This window comes from Triturus cristatus, unplaced genomic scaffold (genome assembly GCF_964204655.1).
Source record: "Triturus cristatus unplaced genomic scaffold, aTriCri1.1 SCAFFOLD_189, whole genome shotgun sequence".
Lineage (NCBI taxonomy): Eukaryota > Metazoa > Chordata > Amphibia > Caudata > Salamandridae > Triturus > Triturus cristatus.
The window spans coordinates 1,308,491-1,334,700 of record NW_028187520.1 but is presented as its reverse complement, the minus strand read 5'-3'; the positions used below and the strand labels follow the sequence as shown (position 1 = coordinate 1,334,700).

Here is a 26,210-nt window from a genome sequence, read left to right as displayed (position 1 = left end):
GCCCATATGTAAACGTTGTAAGGATAATAATAATATATAATTCAGTACGAGCCTCTATATATAAAAAGGGAACGACAAACTATACTGTCATTAGCAATGGCGTGTTCTCATTGTGATAGATTACATCACTGAGTACCTTATGATATACGAGTGAGGTCGTTAGGCTAGTGTTTGTATTCGGCCAGTAATAAAAACGTCCAAATCCCCATAATTTTCATTTTAAATAGAGAGCTCTTGTAATTGGTAGAGCTGTAATAGATCTATCATTCAAAACCTGAGCTGCATCAGCTAAAAGTGTAAAGTCGCGTATATAGTGGAGTCGGGGGGAGGCTTACCTATATTTCGTAGTGTGGCGGTATACCAAGTGTCCGTGGTGGTCGCCCCAGTCGAGTACGCTGGCGTCAGTTTGGCCGTGTACGAGTTACTAAGTTATAGACGAGATCGCGTATCCAAGTTAGCGTGAGGACGCGTGATTGTTGTGATAGTGAAGGTAGAAGTAGGACTACGAATGACTATAGTTCTGGCGGTCGCCATCTTGGAACGTATAGTGAGAAGCGTAGTGAGAGGATAGTGGTATTGTGAATAATTCGATAGATTATGATCGTGTACTATTCAATTCCAGTCTCTCCACCGATTAGACTCATTACAAAACATAAGTGAAAGTCATAGTATGTACTTAAGGAAACAATTAATAACTCATATTTCATCATGCGATAATGACAGAGAAAAAGGCGAGTGAAAAGGCATTTAACCATAAAACGGGACATAGCATATCATCACAATATTCCAAATACCAATTTGTCTACTAACCATATTGTGGTTAGTGTATGATTGTGTTCAGTCTTCATAAGTTAAATTCCTAACTTTTGACAAACCTATTTAACTAGATCGTGTCACACCCTTTCATATGTAGAGAGGGTATATGTATCAGCTTTCTTAGAGTTTTTGAGGGTAGTTTATTTTCCAAGAAAATAATGTAACTCTTGGTCAATATTAAGTCCCTGTTCTACACTATGCAGTTTAAGAATCCATAGGGCCTCTTTTTGTCTAAGAGTAAGCTCTCTATTGCCGCCTCTTGGGTTGCTAGGAACATGTTCTATTCCAAAAAATTTGAAGGTATGGGTTGTCGGTTGGGCCGAGCATATAGACATGTGTGCCGCCAATGGATATCGCATGTCATTTTGTTTAACCGCTCTTATATGTTCCCCTATTCTTTCTTTCAACGCTCTGATCGTGCTGCCAATATATTGTTTGTGGCATTTACATTCAATTATGTAAATTACAAACTTGGTCTGACAATTTATGTTTGTTTTGATTGTAAAGCTTTTGTTGTCAGGTCCTACAAATTCCGTCTTTTTGTCATCTGCCCATTTGCATGAGTTGCAGTGCCCACATGTATAGAAACCTATAGTGTGTTTGCTTAGCCAGTTGGTTTTCTTAACAGGTTTAGGGTAACTGGGGCTGAGTATGTTTCTCAAAGAAACCCCTCTTCTGTATGTTATATGGGGTTTGTCAGTTATAAACTCTTTTAGAGAGGCATCTGATTTAAGCAGGTGCCAGTGTTTGGTCAGGCTCTTTCTCAGAATTGCAGACCAGTTGTTGTAGCCTGTAATTAGTCTGATTTTTTCATCTTTTTTTGTCTGTTTGGGTTTTTCTTTAAGTGTGTCTTTGTGTGTTATTTGGCCAATCCTCTGCTCTGCTTTATGTAGTAATTTCTTACTATAGCCCCTTTTCTCAAATCTATTCAAAACCCCTTTCTTGTAGATCTGGAATTCCTCCTCATTACTGCAATTACGTCTGGTCCTAGTCAGTTCCCCATATGGAATTGAGCGTATTTGATGGTATGGGTGTGCACTACTAGCATGTAGTAAGGCATTGCATGACGTTGCTTTTCTGTATAGTCTGCTGTTGATTTTGTTCTCTTGTGTGTAGAATTCTACATCTAGAAAGGCGATGTTAGTTTTACTAGATTCCATGGTGAATCTGATGTTGTAGTCATTACTGTTTAGGAAATCTAAGAAGCCCAATAGTTTCAACTGCGTGCCTGTCCATATCATAATGCAGTCATCTATGTAACGGCCCCAGAATAAAATTGGGCTTCTTAGAAAGGGGTTTTGAATAGATTTGAGAAAAGGGGCTATAGTAAGAAATTACTACATAAAGCAGAGCAGAGGATTGGCCAAATAACACACAAAGACACACTTAAAGAAAAACCCAAACAGACAAAAAAAGATGAAAAAATCAGACTAATTACAGGCTACAACAACTGGTCTGCAATTCTGAGAAAGAGCCCGACCAAACACTGGCACCTGCTTAAATCAGATGCCTCTCTAAAAGAGTTTATAACTGACAAACCCCATATAACATACAGAAGAGGGGTTTCTTTGAGAAACATACTCAGCCCCAGTTACCCTAAACCTGTTAAGAAAACCAACTGGCTAAGCAAACACACTATAGGTTTCTATACATGTGGGCACTGCAACTCATGCAAATGGGCAGATGACAAAAAGACGGAATTTGTAGGACCTGACAACAAAAGCTTTACAATCAAAACAAACATAAATTGTCAGACCAAGTTTGTAATTTACATAATTGAATGTAAATGCCACAAACAATATATTGGCAGCACGATCAGAGCGTTGAAAGAAAGAATAGGGGAACATATAAGAGCGGTTAAACAAAATGACATGCGATATCCATTGGCGGCACACATGTCTATATGCTCGGCCCAACCGACAACCCATACCTTCAAAATTGTTTGGAATAGAACATGTTCCTAGCAACCCAAGAGGCGGCAATAGAGAGCTTACTCTTAGACAAAAAGAGGCCCTATGGATTCTTAAACTGCATAGTGTAGAACAGGGACTTAATATTGACCAAGAGTTACATTATTTTCTTGGAAAATAAACTACCCTCAAAAACTCTAAGAAAGCTGATACATATACCCTCTCTACATATGAAAGGGTGTGACACGATCTAGTTAAATAGGTTTGTCAAAAGTTAGGAATTTAACTTATGAAGACTGAACACAATCATACACTAACCACAATATGGTTAGTAGACAAATTGGTATTTGGAATATTGTGATGATATGCTATGTCCCGTTTTATGGTTAAATGCCTTTTCACTCGCCTTTTTCTCTGTCATTATCGCATGATGAAATATGAGTTATTAATTGTTTCCTTAAGTACATACTATGACTTTCACTTATGTTTTGTAATGAGTCTAATCGGTGGAGAGACTGGAATTGAATAGTACACGATCATAATCTATCGAATTATTCACAATACCACTATCCTCTCACTACGCTTCTCACTATACGTTCCAAGATGGCGACCGCCAGAACTATAGCCATTCGTAGTCCTACTTCTACCTTCACTATCACAACAATCACGAGTCCTCACGCTAACTTGGATACGCGATCTCGTCTATAACTTAGTAACTCGTACACGGCCAAACTGACGCCAGCGTACTCGACTGGGGCGACCACCACGGACACTTGGTATACCGCCACACTACGAAATATAGGTAAGCCTCCCCCTGACTCCACTATATACGCGACTTTACACTTTTAGCTGATGCAGCTCAGGTTTTGAATGATAGATCTATTACAGCTCTACCAATTACAAGAGCTCTCTATTTAAAATGAAAATTATGGGGATTTGGACGTTTTTATTACTGGCCGAATACAAACACTAGCCTAACGACCTCACTCGTATATCATAAGGTACTCAGTGATGTAATCTATCACAATGAGAACACGCCATTGCTAATGACAGTATAGTTTGTCGTTCCCTTTTTATATATAGAGGCTCGTACTGAATTATATATTATTATTATCCTTACAACGTTTACATATGGGCGGTGCTTTATGATTATTTGCAGCACTTACAGAAGACGAGGAATTAATTGCACAAGAAACGCCCAAGAAAACTGAAACCATCTGCGGTTTGGAATTATCACCGCCGACTAAGTATGACAAACTAAATATATATATTTACACCCGTTTTAACACTTTAATAGTGGATACTCACAAGAATCGCTTACATACTATATGTCCGTGTTCTCCTCTTATATTTTCAGATTTTTTATTCGGTCTGAATAGAGGTAGATATGCTCTCTTTTTGTCATTAGGCACTACTAAAGATAAAGATTATCTGATTAGACCACCTTTATATAGTACGTATCACTTCGGGCTTTTCACCTTTACGAAGGGTGGCACCTCAGCCGTTAGTGTTACCGTCAGCTTACACCTATTTCCACTTGATTCGATACGCATAGATTTTATATCTCACCTCACGATCACCACCACCATTTCTCTCCGCTTCAATTAGGATCATAGACTGCTATGCAATGTATAAGATCGTTAAGACGTGTGGATCACACTTTTCGTTTTATTTAAACACTTTATGTAACCAGAAGATTCAAGAATTGTGTTGCATCTGGTTTGAAGGTTGCACTAGCATCACCTGGGCTAATGTGAATCCAAGTTATTCTAAGTTATTTTAAACATGTAACGCTGAACATTACAAGTATATATATATTACTTTGTTTCTTCACACAACAGCCTTGACAAAGTTGCGGGTCGACTATTCCCATAAGCAACGAAACACGTGTTGGCTGGTGACAGACAGACTAAGGAGAAGTATATACTATTAAAGAACAAACTGACAAGAAGAATCGACCAATTCCTGATTTATATATTGTTTATTTATGCCAATATACTGTATATACCTATTGCTTATAACCAGAAACGTGTGCCAAGGAGTGATCTTAAACACGAGTTATACAAACACATGAATAAACAAAAACGTTTTTTGGGCATATAGTAATTATTAAACATGAAATTACCATCATATATGCAATCACAATGTTGTTAACAATGACAATACCTTTTGCATTGTAGTACAATCATGAACTGAAATCATAATTTTGTATTCACCATGTAAAAACAATAATATATTATAATACACATATAATAAAGCACATTGCTTCGTTTAACAATACTCAAAAAGCGTTGCTAGATGGACTTTGCAAGCTTGTTTAAATAGCCCAATGCATTTCGGGACTCTTGGGTCCCTTCTTCAGGAACGAAATTCTGTGAATATGAGAGTAAGAATAATTACTTAAGAGTGTATGCTATTATGGTGGATGTTAGTATTAACGCATAAGTATAGTGGAATCCGTGTCCAGAAAATATTCAGCATGCTCGAGACCCTCGAGAGAAACAATTGAAAATAGCCATTGAAGATATGAAGGGTTGCAAACCCGTGTTGGTCACCATGGATAGAGCATGCAGAGAGAAAAAAGAGACAAAGGACGATGTAATAATGGGTGAGTTGTAAAGGAAAAAAGAAAAGAAATAAACAAAATTTTGAAGAGAAACTAAAGAACGACAAACAAAAGAAAGAACCGGCTGAATATAAATGCTGGGTACCTAGTGAGTGAAATAAACTGGTATCAACCTGAGAAACAAAGAGGAATGAGAATGATGAATCTGCTAACCGTGGTGTGCACAAACCTGTTAAAAATAGCAATTGAAGCACTCACCGGAATTGCCGGTAGCAATGCGTTGTGTGTTGCTGTGTTTGGTACGTGCCGAGTAGGATGATGTACTGGAGCAATGTAGAATGACAAATCTACCACAAAAGAAGAGGGGGGAAGAAAGGCTGAATGTATCAACCTGATCTAAAACAAATGTGGGAGGAAAAGCTCGCAATCGTGAAATCTTACCGTGCGAGTTGAAGATGAATGCGCACGATAACGTGCGTGAATAACTCCTGTAGGGAACGCTGTCAATACTGTCAACTGAACGGGTAACGGTGGTAGGAGCGGTTGAATATAGTTTGAAAAATAGCGTTCTGGCAGGCCTGGATAGCAAAATGGAAAAGGTGTGTGAGGAGCTGGGGCGAAGAGTAATGCAAAATAAGGATTCTCTCGTAAGGAAAGCTTACCGAGTTGGCTTGGGTGGGCGTGTAGTGCCGATGAATGCTCCGAATGATTACTCAGTGGTGAGGAAATCATGAAAAAATGGCCGCTAGCGTTGCGGTTAAATGGAAAGATGACAGGTGAGTAGTGATGGGAAATGTAGTTCTAGGTAGAAATAAAATAAAGCGAGTAGTGACAAAGTAACGATGAAAGAAACAATGAAAATGGAAGAGGTAGGTGACAATAAAATGAGTGAGGCCGCGCAACAAGAAAAAATCAAAAGGATACGAAAAAAGATTAGAAAACCATGTAGAGTGAACCGTGGTGAAATGGATAATAAATTATAGTGATGAAAATAAAAAAAGAAGTATGAGAGAGTGTAACCACCAGTTGATACAAACTAAAGAGCTGAAAGGTTACAGAATGAGTATTATGCGGTGGTCACGTAATTGTAGAAGGATGTTAAAAGAGAGGTGAAAAAATAATCAAATAAATGTAGAGCAATGGAGAAACAACCTATGTAAACCTGATTGCCTGAAAATAGAAGTGAATATCTAAAATGATAAAGTACTCAAGAAATGATGAATTCAAGTCAATAAAGTTCATAAAAAGCAACACATTTCCATCTTATCATTGAGGCCCTTGGGCCTTAATGTCTGTAGAAAATCGATCCAATAAATTTCCTGTTGTAACAAGTTCTTATTATTGTCAACTCCTTCATGTTTGGGTACTACCTCAACTATTTGTGCTCTGAGTTGTGATATTGTGTGCTTGGCTTCTGACCAGTGAACTGCTACACTGGCGGTTTTATTACCAGTGCGTATAGTACTTTTGTGTTCAGTGAGACGTACTTTAAACTTACGTTGTGTTTTGCCTATATAAGCCATGCCACACGGACATTTAAGACAATAGATTATGTTGGATGTATTGCAGTCAGATGTGTGCTTCAAGTTGATGATGTGACCAGTAACTGGATGTGTGAGAGTGTTGCCCACTATGATGTTATTGCAATGTGTACAATTTTGACATCGAGTTGTTCCTTTAGGAGTTGGCTTAATGGAGGATCTCACGGACATATTGATCATTTCTTGCAAATGATGTCCACGCATATAAGAAAATGTTGGTGTTTCTTTGAAAATACCGTTGAAGTCAGGCTCATTTTGTAAAAGCTCCCATCTTTTTGTGATGATTTGTTTGATGCGATTGGAGTTTGTGGAAAACTTGGATACAAAGGTGGGTGTACCTTTGTGCTTTTTAATGTTCCCAATCAATAAAGATTGGCGATCCTTTTTTTCAAGTCTGTGGATACATTTATCGATGACATCGGGAGGATTTCCGCGCTGTTGGAATCTTTGTTTGTAGTGTTGGATCTTTAGGGTGGTTGTTTCCGGTTCAGAGCAAATGCGTTTAATTCTGAGAAATTGAGAGTACGGTAGATTGGAAATAAGACCCCTCGGATGAAAACTCGTAAATTGAAAATTTCTGTGATTAATTTCTGCTTCCTATAATCCTTTCTGATTAAGACATCCAAAAAATTCACTTGTTGATTACTGATGTTGTGTGTAAATTGGATTCTGGGATTCCTTGTGTTGAGTTGGTCAATTAATATCTCAAGTTTTGTGAGGGGATGTGACCATATTAAAAAAATATCATCTATGTATCTGTTGTATTGTATCAAACCATCAGTCCAGTTCTCGTCAGTGAGTATGAAGTCGTTTTCGAATTTGGACATGAAGATATTGGCATATGTGGGTGCCCCAGAAAAACCCATGGATGTTCCAGTGAGTTGTCCAAAAGAATTGTTGTCTTTCCATGAAAAATAGCTATTGCAGAGGCAGAATGACAAAAGCTTGAGTAAAAATACACAAAAATCTTGTGGCAGATCCATTTGTAATAAAGCCCATTCTGTAGCTTCCAAGCCTTCAGTGTGAGCTATGGAAGTATAAAGGGCAGTTACATCAATTGTGCACAGTACCCAATCCTCGCGAAAGAAAGGAGAAATATTCTCAAGTTTGTTTAAAAAATCTGTGGTAACTTTAGTGTAGGAACACCATGCTTGTACAAACTTTTGGAAGTAGTGATCAAGAAACCTTCCTATGGGGTCGAAAATCGACCCACAGCCAGAAACGATAGGGCGAAAAGGAGGATCTGTCGGATGTTTGTGTATCTTGGGTAACATGTACATTTTTAGCCTCCTTGGATTAGGTGTGATGAAATAAGATTTAAGTTGTGTGTCAATTATGCCTGATTCCTCAGCTTGATCCAAAATGGTTTGTAACATCTTTTGTAGGACTGTTGTTGGATCGTTGTCCAGTGGAAGGTATGTTGAGGTATCTTGTACATGGTCATCAACTTTTTTGGTATAGTAGGCGGTATCCATGACTACCAAAGCTCCACCCTTGTCAGCTGGTTTTAATGTTAATGATGCATTGTTAGCTATTGATTTAATGATACGTTTTTCATGTTCAGTTAAGTTGTTAGTTCTGGATTTTCCAAATTGTAACTGGGCGCAATCGCGTTTCACAACATTTTCAAATGTATCTAGTATTTTGTGCGAAACCGGAGCCTGAAAGTTAGCCATGGGTCTAAATTGAACTATATTATGGTTCTCATTGTCAGATGTTTGCACAATGTTGGAGAAATAATGCCGTAAACGTAATTTTCTCATGAATTTGAAAATAGAAATATCCGTGTCCAATCTTGTGGTAGTAGTGGTAGGTACGAAGGACATACCTTTTATTGAGAGTACTCGTTTGTTGACTAGATAAAGTTGTGGATGAAATATTAATAATCAAGCTACACTCTTGCCGCTTTGCAAGGTTTTGCCCACCTTGTCCTCTCCTGATCTTGGAACGAGTTCTCCTGATGTGGTTGAACTCTGTAACGGAGGTTGTCCTTGGTCTGGAATTTGCGACAAAAAAGAAACCCTGGATGTTGCAGCGATTTGTACGTCCCCAGATGTAGTTGGTGTGATAGACGGTCCTGATGTACTTGGAAGAACATTTGAAACTGGTGGGCGATGTATGGATGTGTCCTGGTCTGATACATCGCTTCCTCTCCATGCAGAGCTTTGTGAACCACACAAAGTCATTTAAATGGTATACTTCACTTTCCCAGAAGCCAGTACAATTTTCGGCTGGCTTCCATAATGTGTTCAAGCTTATGTATTCCAGACGTTTCCACATCAGCCACAGTCTCACAATTGCCAAATTAATCCCATCCAATTGCCAACTTAATCCCATCCACCGACCTGACAAACAGTACCGAATGCGAGCAGCTCTTACTGGAGTTATGCATCCGTATTTGTTTGGCCCTGTACCAAAATGAAATCGTTGAAGTTTATATTAATTAAGGTAATGCCCGAAAAGGCTCCTTGTGTCCCAGTGATTACCCCCAAGATATTGAATTCATGTACCTGTTTCAGTCGTATTTATTGCATGGAATGCTAGAGGTGAAGTCACTCTTTGCGTTGAAACTTAGCAATACCTGTATTAGCTGTATACGGTTTTATATAAAGGTGTATACTTGTGATATAACTGCACAGTGCAACACTGCCAACAATATGTTACATTGATATGTCAGGTAAAAAAGAAAAAAACAAGCAATGGCATCGCCAATAGGTCTCGCCTTTGGCACCTTATAAGTGTTTAGTCATCCAGCACAATATCCTTGGTGCAACAACATCAACTGTTGCATGGCTAAACACTTAAAAGGTCCCAAAGGCGAGACCTATTGGCTATGCCAATGCTTGTTTAAATAAACTCCTTCTTTTGCAGAACCCTCGCATCATGTGCTTTAAAGTTATGCATTAATGCCAATTATCTTAAGATACAAACAGTCCACCATACTCTCAACTTCAGAAGACTGAAAAACAACAATTCATCCCACCAAAAGGTGGTCTGAAAACTGTTGAATTAAATAGTAGCAATAAACACAGATAGGTCAGGTGTCCCCATTTTGACTTCTCTCACTGACAGCGCATTAACTACTCCCAGATCTGCCTGTCCGTCCATTTTCTCTCTTCTGATGTCAAGCAGACTCTTTGGTTTGAGAGTATTCAATCCATATCCAGCACCGTCCCAATCCACTGAATACATCCACAGAAAAGCGTGTGCACCAGTTGCGCAAGGTGAAGTGTGAGACAACTGGTGTTTCTTCATATGTTGGATTTGAGATGCAACTGTATCTACCAGGATGTGTCAATTTAACACCCCCAGTCACTTCGCTTAGTAAAAAGAAAATGGCGAACCTGGTAGCAGCTGAATGCACCATTTCAATCATTCCCTAATTCTCTGTGTGATTTCTGCAAAACACGAAGCTGCTGAACCTTCGCTGCAAAACCCAGCTCAGCATACGCACAAGTCCCAAAAAGTAATTTAAAAACTTGAAATCTCCCAGGTACATGATCCTCCTCACTTGAAAAACAACCACTATGGAATTCATCTCAGGCAGCCCTCTCACAGGGCACCCATACCAATAGCGAAGTAATGAATTACTCGTCTGTGCTAAGCCATAATCACTGCACCCGAAGATCTTAGAACCTGTCGTTGTCTGAGGCAATATGTTCATGTAACCTACTCCCTTGTGTCAGAACAAGATAGCGGGTTGTGCTGCGGGCAAGGAGCAGCAGAAAATGTGTTGGAATGAGGTCAATGAAAAGCAATATGCATCCAGGATGGGGAAAGAGGAGGTCGACATTATGTGCAGGTATACCCTCTCTACTGAACCAGACTCCTAAAGTCAAGTGGAGGAGGGGCTGAGCCACAATCCATCTGTTTGGATTGTACATCCGTGAGGTCATACTTCCACTACGTCCCTTCACCAGGCACAGTTCATATTATTTCGCAGGCATACTGTGCATGCCTCAGGAAGCACAGCATGTCTCTGAAAATGAGACTGTCGGGGTGCTCATCAGTGCACTTCTTTGTCCAACCAGAATTCACACAGAGCATCTGGGGTGAGATCCTTAGACTGGTCCCAGCATCTGATAGGACCGGAGGACCAGCCTTGACATAAGCTGGGACATGGCACGTCGTAAGTCTTAATGTACATCTGCCCTGTTCCTCGTTTGCAGTGTGGTAATCATGTGTTGATTGCTACTATGTCCAGATACAGATTCCTACTCCACTGTTGCCATGGAAGAGTCACCATCAGAGGCATCAAGATAGGTAAAAAAAAAAAATCCAATGTTGTTGCTCTGGACATGTGAGTGAGTGCATAAAAGTGTGTGTGTGTGTGTGTGTGTGTGTGCGCGCGTGGTTGTGCGTGTGTGTGTGTGTGACAACATGTGTGTGTGATTGGGTATGAGTGGAAATCAGTGAGGGAAGGAGTGTGTCTGAGTGTGATTGTGTGCATTAGAATGAGAGTCTGAGTGATCGTGTGCAACAGTGAGAGCGAGTGAAAGTGAGTATGAGTGAGACTGAGTGAAAAAGGATTGCGAAAGCAAGAGTGAGTGAAACCGTGAGTATGACTGAAGTAGTGTGACTTAGAATGAATGGCCATGAGCGTGAGTGTGTGTTTGTGAGTGAGAGTGTGTAGGTAGGTTTATATGAATGAGAGGCCATGAGCATGAGTGAGAGGCGGAGTGTGAATGTGAGCGAGTTAGAATGAGTAAGTGTGAGTGAGTGAGTGAGTGAGTGTGTGTGTTATGCCTGAAAGTCTGCCACTGGTTTTGGCCTACTCAAGGGAATACTTGCCTTACTTAGGACCCCAGCAATATGCTGGCCCTGGCATGCTACAGTCGATTCTTGGCATAATGGAGGGCACGCATGGTAATATGTTGCCCTTGGCATACAGAAAACGATTTTTGGAAAATGGGGGCACCACTGTTTGCAATGCCAAACCAGAGTTCATTCTCAACTTACAGGGTACCACATAGCAATTCTGACAAAAATAGGGTCCCCTCTTGGGACGCTTCGTAGGCTTGGCACATCATGAAAGTACTGGGATGTTTCACGAGTGCCTATTCAGAGCTTTTAGCAGATGTATGTGAAAATTACGCTCTAAAATGCATTTTTTTACGCCTTTTTCTTTCAAATGTTCTCGGGGGAAGAGAGTCATTTTCCCGCCCCCAACAAGCTAAGCTCGGTGGAAGTTATTAGGCTCCAGGTGACGCAGTTTGTAAATGGGGCAGGCTGATATTGTGACAATGGCCTCAGCTTGTGTGAAATGTCCCGTGGCTCCAAACTGCTTTATGATACAGTGAGAATGAAGGGCTCTTTGGGATGCAAATTATTCAAATATTCTTACGTTGGTTTCTGTAAAGTCTACCAATTAGGCTTTGTGTGAAAGGTGACGTGTATTGCGCGTTCGTAAAGTGCTTTTGCAACGCATTTTTGAAGGAGGGCAATTTACCCTTGTGTCTGTGGAGGACTTTGCGGCACCGTTCCGTAGCTGGCTCTGTGAAAATCCTCCTCTTCTGATAATGTGCCAATTTCCAGACGGTAAGCGTTGGTTTCAAGGGAAGCTATTGACTTGCAGCTGCGTCTCCATTCTGAAATATTAATAGACGCTTTCCATAAACTTGCAGAATGGGCCGGAAACCCATCAGTTTTAATCCTAGCAGTCTGAGGACGACTACTCTCCACGGTCGCTCGGAATACGAGCGAGCAGAGGTTTTTTGGAAGACAGTACAGCTGAATTAACTTGTCAAATGCATTCACATTTCGGAAGCTTTTATAGCTTACATATTACAATTAGTGCCCCGGGGTGACTGGGTGCCGCGTGAGCTGCAAAGGAATTAAAGAACCAAAGTTCCAGAGTCTGGAAAAACAAGTTTGGTTTCAAGTTCCTGCGCTTTTATTGACGGCGAGTCTGAACACGGCCGGCCTGGGGCGTCGATTTAAGGGGACATCATCCAAACCAAAACAATGAAAATGAAAAAAATACTAGGGGCGGCGGTGGCGCTAATTGCATGCTTTATCTAGGACTGCAGATGCGGACAGCTACTCAAGGCCAACCCTGGGAATGAATGTACTTATTGTAGCGCATGGTCCTGTCCTTGCTCTAGCTCGGGTAAATAAATGGCCGATGCCTTCATAGGATACCCAATTCCTTGTGTTTCCAAAAACACTCATGGCGTCCTAGCAAATGACAGAAAAGGGAATATTATGCCACTCTTCATCAAAACGAGTACAGCAGATAAGTAGGCTGGATAAATTTAAGTCAGCGAGAAATTGTGGTGCATGCTGCCGGTGGAGGCGGATGATATCTTGCAGCGGCAGCTGAGCCGCCCTACACAAGCTGAGACTTGTTTGACCCTCCGCAGCCACCTTTGAAAATCTCCCACATTCCCAATATATTTATTCCTGTTGTAGGGCCCACCCTACACCGATTTCCTGTGTTAGACATGAAGATGAGAATCACTTTGAATTGTATTGGCTACTGGACATTATTAATCGACATTATGGAACACATGGCGGGGCGGGAGAGAGAGAGTGAAAGGGAAAGAGTGATAAAGAGAGAGAGGGGGGGAGAGGGGGAGAGAGAGAGAGAGAGAGAGAGAGAGAGAGAGAGGGGGAGAGGGGGAGAGAGAGCGAGAGAGGAGAGAAAGAGAGAAGAGAGGGAGAGAGCGAGCGAGAGCCCGGGAGTGGTGGGTGCGTGAGCAGTCTGCTCTTTTTGGAAGCACTGCACATGTGCTTGAGGCGCGCCACTGCACACTCCCGCAAGCTGGATGCCGCCACAAGCACGAGTGTGTGCTTCCAAAAAGAGCAGAGCGACGGCTAAAGGTCCTTCAATGCAACGCATGTGCGCTGCGTAGGCGAGACCTAAAAAGCTTACGTATTCCAAAGGCCAACCTCTCAGCGGCGTGAGGAAAAGGGGTGTATTATATGGCATGGTTATGTTATCTATTCTTGGAAAGCGCACATATCACTATCAGAGGAGTCTCCCGGCGCGGAGACTGCAGTCTCAGAGAAAGACAGCAAATGTAACTTAAAAGGAGCCAGGTTTTCAGCAGTTTTTTAAATCTTTTAAAATTTAGGCAGGAGCGAGTTTGATGAGGTAGTCTGTTCTAATGAAAGGGGGCTAAATATGAAATCGAACGACATCCATATTCAGTTGTATGTATGTGCCGTGGGGTTAGCAGTACCTTGTCCACAGACCTCCAGTTTCTACCCAGGAGGTACCATGGGAGCCCCGTGCGAAGGTATGCAGGGCCATTCCCAAATAATGCTCTGTGAGTCAGACACACAAGTATGAACAGATTGCGCTTCCTCAAGGTTAGCCAATGCAGGGCTCTTAAAGTGGGTTCAGAAGGAGAGCCAGGAGGGAGTTTACAGACCAAGCGGGTGTTTGTATCACCTGTAGTTCAGACAGGAGAGTCTCGTTCACCACTACAAGAAGTGTGTTACTGTAGTCCAGGTGACCCATTAGGAGTGCCTGGACCATCATTTTCCTAGAACTAATTGGGAGCCAGGGGAAAACTCGAGGAGTCGTAAGATGGTGAAACAGGTATCACAAGTGTAAGTTGCCTTTTCCATCACTGTGAGCTTATTGTCAACCAAAAAACCTAAATGTATTTACCACTTCCTTTGGACAAGGGCAAGTACAAAACTCTTTTGGCCACCAGTTCTCTGATCATAATTCCTGCACCTTCCCAAACAGAAGGATTTCGGTCTTCCCTCCGTTGAGATGTAAGTAGGTCAAATTGGGGAGAAGAGTTGGCCTAACGGCTAGGGTGGTCGACCTCGAATCTGGGGAACCGGGTTCGAGTGTCAGCAATGAGGCTGAACATCCTGTGATTCTGAGCAAATCATCTAATCTCCCCCTGCCTAAAAAAAAATGAATGTGTCCTCATGTAACGCAACTGGTGCTATGTAAAGCGCTCTGATACCCGATACCGGGTCAAGTTTGCGCTATATAAAACGCCGTAAAAAAATAATATTCATCTAAGCAGCCACTTTCCACATACAGTCAATAAATCTGGCTTTGGAGGCTCCTGGGTCTTGCCCTATTGAAATCACCAGTTGGGTATCATCCACTTAGGATATTATTACGAACCTGCAGGATTTTACAATGTTCGCAAGCAGGCCACATAAATATTAAAAAGGGTGGGACCAAGGGAAGACCCTTGAGGTACCCCAGGTATTTGTGACTGTCCTAGATTTGAAAAGATGGATCCGAACCACATGGGTTCTCTCTTCCAGGAAGTACCTGAACCACACTAGGGCTTCCACATACCTCTCTGAAAGAGGATGGGAGACCATATCAAAGGCAGCCGACAAATCTAATAATACCAGCGTTGCCGGGCAGTCTTGGTCCAACATGATCATAATAGAGACGGTAACTGCCATAAGTACTGTCTCCATGCTGTGTGCTGTTCTAAAACCAGACTTAGAGAACAACGAAAGACTGGATTCTTTACAGTCAGGCTTTAGAACAGCTGTGTTGCATTCAGAAAGCAGTTTATTTACTAAGCTCTCCAAAACCTTCCTGAGAAAATGGAGAACCGAAATCGGCGGATAGTTAGTGCAGTTGTTTGGGTCAACATTAGCTTTTTTTTTTTTTTTAAATAGGGGAAACAAATGACAACTTCCAGGCTTTTGGGATCTTGGCTTGTCCAAAGATAGGTTAAAAAAATTTGTAATGTGCGATATCAGCAAGGATGACATAGAGGTCAGTATATGCACAGGGTAAGGGTTTCCCAGTGAGCCAGATTTTACTTTCACCAGAGTATCTATCCTGGGTGATAACATCAAACCTTCCCAGATGGCTCGGAGCTTTTGAAGGTGGTATCTTTTAGTTTACTATTTTATCTGACCTTTTTGCATGAGGTGAAAATACTTTATATATTGTATTGATCTTGTCTTTAAAGTAGCTTGCAAGCGACTCACATACGTCTTGAGAGGCAGGTGGGGCCTCTGGCTTAGCAAATTCACTTTGAATAACTCCCTCATTGAATTGCCTGATTTTTCAATTCTAGAAATAGTATGGCTTCTGCGCGCCTCCTTGATCGGGTGATGGTAATTTCATATTCCCCTCTATCCTGAGGGAATTTAGGCCTGTACCACTTCCTTTCCAGTATTTTACAGTGCTTTTTTTCACTACTAAGCTCCTCTGAGTACCAGGCTGCTTGCTGTTTAGCCTGTCTGATCTTACAGACTATAGGAAGAGCCACTAAGTCAAAGGCCTTGATAAGGAAGTCATGAAAGCGAGAGACTGCCTCGTTGATATAATCAGTCTTCTGAATGTGTGGAAGTTGGAGGCTAGACTGAGAGTTCATTGAATTTACCTTCCTCCACGGTCTAACCAAGCCTATAACCCACAGTGTGGGTCGGTAATAACTCAAAGCCAATGGAATAACAGTCGGTCCATACTAAAGGCATGGGACTGTCAATTTTCAGATTAATGGAGCTAGTAAAACGTTAATCTAGGGTGTTGGGCCACCCACCTTCTGCTGCAGGCCTACCACTTCCAGGTCTGCCTGCAATTGGTTCATCTCATTGTTGGATGTATACTCTCTATAATAATGAAAAATCCCCAACAGTAAAAAAATTATATTTCTCAGTCACTAGAATACGTGGAGCCAGTCAATAGACCAGCTTAAGGCTAAAGTCATTCCTTGGGGTGGTAGACTATCGCCCCTTTCCATGAGTCATAAGTAGATTTATCAATCTTGAACATACACATCTCAAGCTGTTCAGAGAGATGTGCATTGATAATTGAAACCACCAGTTTTTTAGATAAAGCAATAGCTACTCCACTTCCCATTCTATCAAATCTGACCACCTTATATTTTTCGGGGTACTTAATGACGATACAAGGTGTAGCCAAGTTTCAATGATGAAACAAATGTCAGGATTCTGGGAGGACAACAACTCCCTTGGCTCTACTGCGTGCTTGGGAACAGATCTGGCATTCCAATAAAGGACTCTAATTTACAGCCCATGGTCATTACCGTTGGGAGCCAGCTTATTTCCCGACTCTTTTAGGGTTTTTTCTCCTAACTCGACACTGTCTATTATACCCTATCCAAGTTTCCCTGCCCTCTTGAAAGTGTCAGGTGTCTGATGCCCACAAGAAAATTCATAAGTGTAGCAGAAAAATGGACCCAACAAGGAGAAAGTTTAACACACGGTTTAGTTGTGCCCCTATTGTAAGAAAGTGGCTCTGTATATACTGTTCCCAAATAGGTACAGTGTGCACAGAGTCCACAGTCCCCAGAGGTTTGGCAGAGGCTAAAGTTAGATATAACCTTACTCTCTAAAGTGGTAGCTTGGTCGAGCAGTAAGGCAGTATCAGAGGACAGTGTAAAGCATTTGTTGTACACACTCAGTCAGCAAATGGTCTCACACACTCAAGAACTGAACTCTAGGCCAATGGTTTTTGTATAAAAATATATAGTTGTTTTATTTTAGAACCAACAATGGGTATCAAAATATACTTTCTCAGGATGAGATGCTTTAGATAAATACTTTTCAATAGGCAATAGACTTTTGAATAGAACAGTTACAGTGGTTGCAATAGGCAACACAATTTCAAACACAATAATACATTGAGCTCAATGGGAACTTCTGGTTAAATGCAATTAGTTACTTTAAGGATTACTTTTCTAACCACAGGACTGGATCCTGGATTTAGTCCTGGGACATTTCCTGTAAATAATAGAGTAAAAGCGTTTTGGTTACAGTTGTGATTTTTAAGCAATATTTTTGTATTTTAAAAGTTGACACTTAGAAACTTTTTCACATAGAATCACCAATGTTATCCTATGGGAGGAAATTCACTTAGCAGGTAAGTGGGGTTATTGTTACTTTTTCTAACTCAGTGTTGGATCCTGGATCCAGCAATGGGGCATCTCCTGTAAACAGCTGAAAGAATGAGTTTTTGTCATACAGGCGAATATTTGTAAGTTTGCAAAATCGACAAACTTTTTCAGCAAAAACCAGGCAATGTTATCCTATGGAAGGAAATTCAAATTACAGGTAAAGTAGTTTCTCATTACTTTTGTAATCCAGTGCTGGGCTTCTAGGTTCAGCACTGGGACATCTATCTGAAACAGGTAAGCAATTACGTTTTCACAGTTGGTGCGATTTTTAAAGAATATTTGTAGTTTGCAAAAATCAACAGCAGAAATTTCGCAGAAAAATAGTCAATGGTTTCCTATGGAAGAAAATTGGGTTAGCGGTAAGTATGGTTGTAATTACTTTTCAGGGTCAGTGCTGGGCACCAAGATCCAGCACTGGGATCTCTCCTGATAGCAGGTGAGTATTTTCGTTTTCTTTACTCGGTTGATTTTAGGTGAATATTTTAAAGTTTAGAAACTCCACGCTTAAAAGAATTTCCAAGTGAAACCAGTCAATGTTACCCTATGGAAGAAAATAGAGTTATCGGCTTTTGGGTAAGTACTCGACTGGCAGAGTTAAGGTTCAGGGCATAGACTTAGGGGTCTCCCAGGGTCAGCTAAGTACAGTTGTTACACCCTCAGCGGCACAGGGGCAGCCGGGTGCAGAATGAGTTAGGCCCAATGTTATCCTGTGGGAGGCAGGGGGCCCTTGGTTGGTGGCTGCTGGCTACCAGGTCACGCGGATGTGGGAGCTGGGCTCCTGGTCACTTGCTCAGGGCAAATGGGGAAGTAGGTTAGAGTAGGGGTTGCACTGCCAGGGGCACTCGGGCGGCTGGGTGCAGGGTGCTTTTGAGCCGTCGGGCGCTCAATGGATTGCAATGGAGAAGCTCAAGAACGAACACAGGCTGCAAGCTCGGGGATGGTGATTCTTCAGGTGCGACCACCACTTCGAGAGATAAGTTGGGTAGTTGGAGGATAGGTAGACACCCAGGAGTTGGGCACAGGGGACCTCAGGGCGCCGGGTGCAGGGGTGCCTTTTGGTGTCGGGAAATCTTACCCTCTGCTGGTCGCGGTTGGGGGGGTCCCTGGTTCTGAGGCTGCAGGCGTCGTCAGGAGCATCGAGGTGGGTCCTTGGGTGATGGATTCGGGGTCACAGTCGCCGGGGGAACCTCCTCGTGGTCTTTGTTCACTCCAACACAGGCCAGGTTTGGCAGGTGCAGAGTGTGCAGGGTTTGCGGTTCCTGGCTGATGCCAGGGGTCAGTTACTTGCTTTGAGCGGTACCACTGCTCGTGGGAGTCCCAGGTAGTTAGAGTCACAAGGCAGTCAGGTCCTCCGGGGTTTTTGAGGTTACTTACCACTGGAGATCGGGATCGGAGGAAGGAAGGTTCAGGGTGCCCCTAAATACTAAATGTAGGGGCGTTACAGGTAGGTAAAGGGCAGGGACCACTGGGTCTCTGCCCTGGGGTGGGTACACCCCCTATCCTGACACTCTCCTGTGGGAGGGGGGAAGTAGCCTAGTCCTGATTGGGCAGGTCTTCCCATCGTCAAGATGGCGAGTGCCCGGAGATGTGCTTCACCTCGCCTCCCCCACCTGAGGGGTGGGGTTGGCAGAGGCTGGCACACCCCCTTTCCTTCCTTGGGGTTTCCGGCCAGTCTTCCCGCCAGAGCGGGGGTCAGAAACGGTAGGGGCCAGTTGCTGAGTACAGCATGTGGTCTGGAGAAGCTCACAAAGGCGGCATGTCTTTGAAGCTTCCCCTGCCCATCCTAGGGGAGGAGACCTAGCACCTCGCCCAGGATGTGCATTGTTGCAGGCCCAGGAGAGCAGATGGCTCTCTACCCAGGGGTCTAGCAACAGGTCTGCTGTGTGGCAGCCTAGGCAGCCCCTCAGACAAGACGTGGATTGTAGGTTAGGCTCATGGGGCATCTCTAAGATGCCCTCTGTCGTGCACTGTACATTAAATCCCACATTGGCATCAGTGTGGGTTTAATGTGCTGAGAAGTTTGATACCAAACTTCTCAGTCTTCAGTGGAGCCATAATGGTGCTGTGAATGAATGAATGAATGAATGAAAGGACATTTGTAGAGCGCATGGCTACCCGGGAGTGTCCCAGCGCTATAGATTGATCAGGGACAGGTACGGACTAAGGAAATAGCAGGGTCTTTAGTTGTTTGCGGAAGGTTATGTGATTGGAGTTTGTGCGGAGTGGGAGGGAGTTCCAGAGTATGGGGGCATTATAGGAGAAGAGCCGCCCACCGCTTCTGGACCTTTTTATTCTTGGGACCTTTGCGAGATATAGATTGTCCGATCTAAGTTCCCTATTGGATTTGTAGAAACTGATAAGGGTTGAGTTAATGGGAGGGCCTGTCCCTAGCAGAGTTTTATGCGCAATACACAGAGCTTTGAACTTGATGCGTTCCAGCACGGGGAGCCAGTGGATTTTAGAGTATCCTGTAAGTAATCTGGCTCCGCAGTTCTGGACTAATTGAAGTTTGGAGATAACAGATGCGGGGGAGCCCAGATAAAGAGCGTTCCCATAGTCCAGCCTTGAAAGAATGAGGGATTGTATCATGACCTTTTTAGCTGGGGAGGGCAGGAGGGGAAGAATTTTACGAGCCATTCTGAGCAAACCAAAGCAAGTGGCTGCTGTCTTCCTGGCCTGAGTCCTAAAGCTCAGGTCCTGGTCCAGCCAGATACCCAGACTCTTGATCTCGGTTTTGGGGGAGGGAGGAGGGCCCATGATGGGAGGCCACATAAGGTGGGACTGGAAGCAGCGTGGGTTACCTAGTACCATAATCTCAGTTTTCCCCCGTTTAGTTTGAGCTGGGATAGGTCCATCCATTTAGAAATTTCTTCTAAGCAAGAATGGAGCCTATTAGCGTTGGGATCCAAGAGAATGAGGGCGACCACTAGTTGTGTGTCATCCGCATAGGTCACTATGCGGATTCCTGAGGGGGCTACGATGGCAGCCAGGGGGAGATATATACATTGAAAAGTGTCGGGCTAAGCGAGGAGCCCTGTGGGACCCCGCTGGCTAAGGAAGCTGGTTTGGATAGAGTATTCTCCTCAAAGACCTGGAAAGTTCTTCCTTCTAGGAAGGAGCGTAGCCATTGAAGAGCGGTGCCCGTAACACCGACTTTTCTCAGGCGCTGGATAAGGGTTGAGTGGTTCACGGTGTCGAATGCCGCGCTTAGGTCGAGGAGAATAATGGCTGTGGAGCCTCCCGAGTCATGGATTTTTTTACATTCCTCTGTGACAGCTAATAAGGCGGATTCCGTGCTCTGGTGGGGGCGAAATCCTGTTTGAGAAAGGTGGAGGAGATTGTGTGATTCGAGAAAATCAGATAGAATGTGATTACCAAATTTTTCTGTCACTTTGCTAATTCCAGGGAGGAGGGATATTGGGCTGTAGTTGCCCAGTTCGGTAGGATCTAGGCTAGGTTTTTTAAGAAGGGCCTTGACCATAGCTTTTTTCCAATTCGGGGGGACCATTCCAGAACTGAGCAAAGTGTTGATCAAGTGAAGTAAGTTAGGAGCTAGGGTAGTGAGTGCCTGTTTCAAAATATTCAGAGGGACTGAGTCCCTGGGAGATCCACTCTTTATGGAGACCAACAGGGACATAAGAGTTTCCAGGGACAGGGGGGGGGGGAGGATTCAAGAATGGGCATAGTGTTAGGTAGGGCAGACTTAAAAGGAAGCTCTGGGTCAATATTCCTCTGGGGAAGGGATTCGATGATCGCTTTAACCTTGTCATTGAAAAATTGCGCTAATTTATTGCAACGTTGCCCAGTGGGGGCAGGTAATTTGAGTAGCTTATTAATTATGATGAAGGTTTCCCTGGGCGAGTTCTGAGCTTCTAGAATCCTTTCTTCGTAATAAGATGATTGGGCTATTTTAGTCTCCGCTTTGTATTTGCGAATAGCCGATCTGTATTCAGTTTTTTTTAAGGGAGGAAGTCTTTCCTCCATTGTCTTTCCTTGATTTTACATTGTTGTTTAAGGACACGGAGGTTGGGGGTAAACCAGGGGGAATTGTGGGATCCTTCTGTCTTTTTGAGTTTAGTTTTGGGGAGGACTAAATCCAATGATTGGTCTATCAGTTATGAAAATCGTCATTTGCTATAATAGGGCAAGGATTGGTACTGGGTTTAGTTTGTTCCAGAGCTTGGATCCATTCCTCTAAGGGAAGCTTAGACCAGCGGCGGCCGAGCGTCCAGGAGGGTAGTATAGGGGGTTTGATATGTTGCGGGGACCAGGAGAGGTCAATCAATGAATGGTCTGTCCACGGAAGAGGAGAAGGATCCGACCCTTTAAGGTCTTCTAAACTAGAGAACACTTGGTCTAGAAGGTGGCCTTTCACGTGGGTGGTAAGTGTGATTCTAGGGGTTAGTTGAAGCATTGCGAAGTCCTTAGTGAGCTTAGTCGCATTAGCTGCTGATTTCACATCAAAGTGGAGATTGAAGTCTCCGAGTACAGTCAGATTGGGTGCAGAGCTTGCTAGATTAGATGCAACCTCCAAAATAGATTGGTGAAAGGAACCTAGTGGGCCCGGGGGGACGATAGACAAGGATACCAGAAAAAGATATGAGGGGGGAAAATTCTATGATAAAATGGGCGTTTTCGCAGTCAGAGACTGGGTTACCAAGCAAACGGCAGGTGTAAATGTCTTTATAAATAACTGCTATCCCTCCACCCCTGCCTATTAAGCGGTCTACTCTTTGGATAGCGAATCCTTGGGGGAGGGTTTGAATGATATCAGGTTCTGAGCTAGTGTTCAGCCAGGTTTCCGTCAAGAATAGTACATCTGGATCTAAGTCTTTGAGGAGCATCCAGATCTCCGTAGAGTGTTTAGGGAGGGATCTACAGTTTAATAAGAGAATTCTGAAATGGTCAGAGAGTGTGGAGGGTTTTGAACAGACAGTCGTAAGAGTGAGGTGGCAATGTGGATAGTGTCCATGGAACTTTTCGGGTGCAATGGAATGTATACAGGGGGTGTCAGGGGTTCTATTAAACTGTCTAAGCTGGTAGGATGAGTAGTGGTAATATCGGGGAGAGGAAGATGCAGGGGTTCTGGCCCCAGGGCCCTGTCGGGCGCGGACGGGCGCAGACGGGCTTGCCTTCGGCGCGCCAGCGGCGCGCGCGGTCGCATCATCACGCGCCTTTGAAGCGAAGGAGGGAGATGGGGAACGCCTCGGTACAGCAACTAGAATGCTGACCTGGCGCTCAGCACAAGCGGAAGAGTGAAAGATGCAGGCGCGCTTCAGAGCAGTGAACACAGCTCTGTCCCCCCCCAATGTACAACAGTAAAATCAGCAGTAATTAAAAGTACAATTCTAAAAAAGGTTCGTTTTTAAAAGTAAAGTAAGTGCAAGATCGGGAGACTCACGCGAGTGGTCCGCCTCCGATCCTAATCAATCTAGCGCGGTCGCGTCATCACGCGGCTTTGAAGCGAAGTAGGGAGAAGGGGAACGCCTCGGTACAGCAACTAGAATGTTGACCTGGCGCTCAGAATAAGCGGAAGAGTGAAAGATGCAGGCGCGCTTCAGAGCATTGAACACAGCTCTGTCCCCCCCAATGTACAACAGTAAAATCAGCAGTAATTAAAAGCACAATTCTAAAAAAGGTTCGTTTTTAAAAGTAAAGTAAGTGCAAGGTCGGGAGACTCACGCAAGTGATCCGCCTCCGATCCTAATCAATCTAGTTCGTGGAGTTCTGTGGAGTTCGTGTTGACGATCTCCCAGCACCATATACTCTTAAATGGCAGCACTGCACTTACAGTGCCCAGGAATGGACCTGGGTACTGTAGGGGCACAGGGCTCATGCATCTGTACCCACACCACTGGCATAGGGCACCCAGCTAGAGGGGGTGGCTGATTTATGCCAGGGCAGTGTGTGTTGTGGGCATGGCACACAGGGATGTGTGCCATGTCGACTCTCTGTTTTGTTCTGTACCCAGACACTCAGCCTGCAAGGGCAGTGTGTGTGTGTCAGGGTACAGGGCCTCTAAGGGTGGCACAATAAGTGCTGCAGCCCTTAGGGGCCTTCACAAGGCCCTGGGTACCTAGTGTACCATTTACCAGGGGCTGACATATGGCCAGAGATGACAATTGGGTTTAGGTTTCAGCACTGGTTTAGGGAAGGAACATAGGACCTGGGTACCTGATTGGCAGGAGCCCAGGGCACACTCAGTCAAAGTACATTCAGCAATTCAGCAAAAAGTGGGGCATACCATGCAAGAAAGATGGCACTTTCTCACACACAATTGTACCATCAAACCCAGGGTACTTCCATGGGCAGTACATTCGCGCCGAGTCTGGCATGTATGTACATGTCAGCCTTCGAAATTAGGGCAATCCATCATCCTACCAATCCCTACTCGGCGAATGTACTGCTCTGGAAAAGGTTTATTGACGACATCCTGATCCTGTGGAAGGGAGATTACACGAAGTGCACAGAATTCTGTACTTGGATAAATACATTAAATCCCTATTTGAGATTTACCCATACCATTTCTGACACAGAAGTTCCCTTCTTGGATTTACTCATCCGCCTTGAAGGAGAAAAGATCTCTACGAGTCTATATCGTAAACCTACAGATAGGAATAGTCTCCTCTTATTCAGCAGTTACCATCCAAAGTCGTTGAGGGAAAATCTGCCTTTCGGACAATTTTTACGTATCAGAAGGAACTGTAGTTCTGTGGCAGACTATCAGAAAGAGTCTTCAACTCTTATGAATGACCTGATCAAGCGAGACTACCCCACACAGGTCGTGTCTCGTGCTCGCAAACGAGCAAGAAATAACAATAGAGAGAGTCTATTAGACGTCAACATTAAGGAATCTGACCAATCCTTAACCTGTGTTACCACCTTCACCCCTGACTCTAACAGGATTAAGGCGATCATCAAAAAACACTGGGGTATTCTCAACACTGGAGATCTAGATCTGGAAATCCCCAGGTTCGCATTCAAGCGCACAAGTAACCTGAAGGACCTACTAATACATACTAGGCCCAGGAAATCAGTCCTTGGGTCTCAAAGACTGCTGTGGGATTTACCTCCAGTTAAGGGTCACTACCCCTGCGGGTCGTGCGCCATGTGCCCACAGACACGCACGAGTAAAGAGTTGACACTCACTAATGGCGTAACCTGGCAAATCCATAAACATACTAATTGCAACTCAACAAATTGCATTTATCTGATGATTTGCCCATGTGGCTTACCATATATAGGCATGACTACGCGTGCAGTTAAAACTCGCATGCTGGAACACAAAAGTAATTTCAGTTGCGCGAAGACAAACACTAAAATGACGACTCATTACAACCTGAAACGACATGCTCCCACCTCATTTCAATGGGTGGTTTTAGAATCCCACCCCCGTATGTCAAAAAAAGCCCTCTTTGAACTCGAACAACGTTGGGTCCTAAGATTGGCTGCTGATACTACGGGCCTCAATGAGGACATTCTGTGGAGCATGCTTACTTGAGTTAGGCTACTATCCCCCTTACTTTTCATATTCTATGAGCCTTAATTCCTCGCCAAGAGGTACACCTGTTGAGGTTGCTCCAATACCCCTCACAACCACTGCTGGCCCTTGGTAGTAATATTGTTGGTAATTTTTGCACCATGGGTTCTCTCCTTTGTCCTAGTTGCCGCAAAAAATCTCCATACTCTTGGGTCTTGAGCTCCATTGAGCAACAGGGTTGACAACCCTGTGTACGAACCTCCTCAATGCTTGTAATTGTACCACTTCGTGCCTGATATTAACCAAGATCTGCAGTACATAGCACTTATGTCGATACATTTATTTTATCAGGGGGCCTTAGATTGAGTCATGTACGAATGTATTGGTTTTCCGGGACCCGGTCTTTTCTCGTGCGGGAGTTCGCCTCGCTTACGAGTCTCTATAGCAACCACCAGGTTATTCCCCTTTTGTTTGACACATTCCGAGGGGAGCAACCTATTGGGTGACACGTGACCACGCCCTCAATGGGTGCGACCGCTTCACACGCACGCGAGCGATAGGGATTCCCCTTCGCGTACGAGTCCCCATAGCAACCCCGTTGCATCCCCTTCCGCCTGACATACGTCATGGTTAGCGGCCTAGTGGTTGAGACGTGGCCACGCCTCTACCGGATGCGACCGCCCCACACGTACCCGCGCAGCACGGCGACCTGCTTTCATTACCTGGAGCGAGTCGAGCTTACTATCACCAGACTTGAGCGGCTGGCGGGGTCTTAGGTATACGGTAACGTTTTCACAACGAAAATCGTGAGTACTTTCAGTTGCTTTTTCCATCCATGAGTTAGATTGTGCATTTCTTATTCTTAGTTGGCAGAATAATGTACAGGAGAGACTGGTCGGACACGCAATGTTATTGCGCTTAGTATGGTCGTTACCTTGGTGCCTCACTGACCTACGCTGAGACTAGATCGCGTACATTCTTAATTGCCATGCACAATTGCTGACGTGCAGGATGACTGGTTTATGCAACCATTGT

General features: G+C 43.8%; 1 protein-coding gene and 1 long non-coding RNA gene across 5 annotated transcripts in view; both read right to left on the bottom strand.

The window, feature by feature from the left end:
- LOC146771117 (vacuolar-sorting protein SNF8) overlaps positions 1–26,210 on the bottom strand; it is a 334,422-nt gene that overhangs the window by 44,639 nt on the left and 263,573 nt on the right. The window lies entirely within an intron of this gene.
- LOC146771118 (uncharacterized) lies at positions 5,564–6,005 on the bottom strand. Its single transcript, XR_014975222.1, has 3 exons — positions 5,955–6,005; positions 5,734–5,870; positions 5,564–5,639 (listed from the first exon to the last, which is right to left on the bottom strand). It is a non-coding gene; the product is annotated as an uncharacterized LOC146771118 (long non-coding RNA).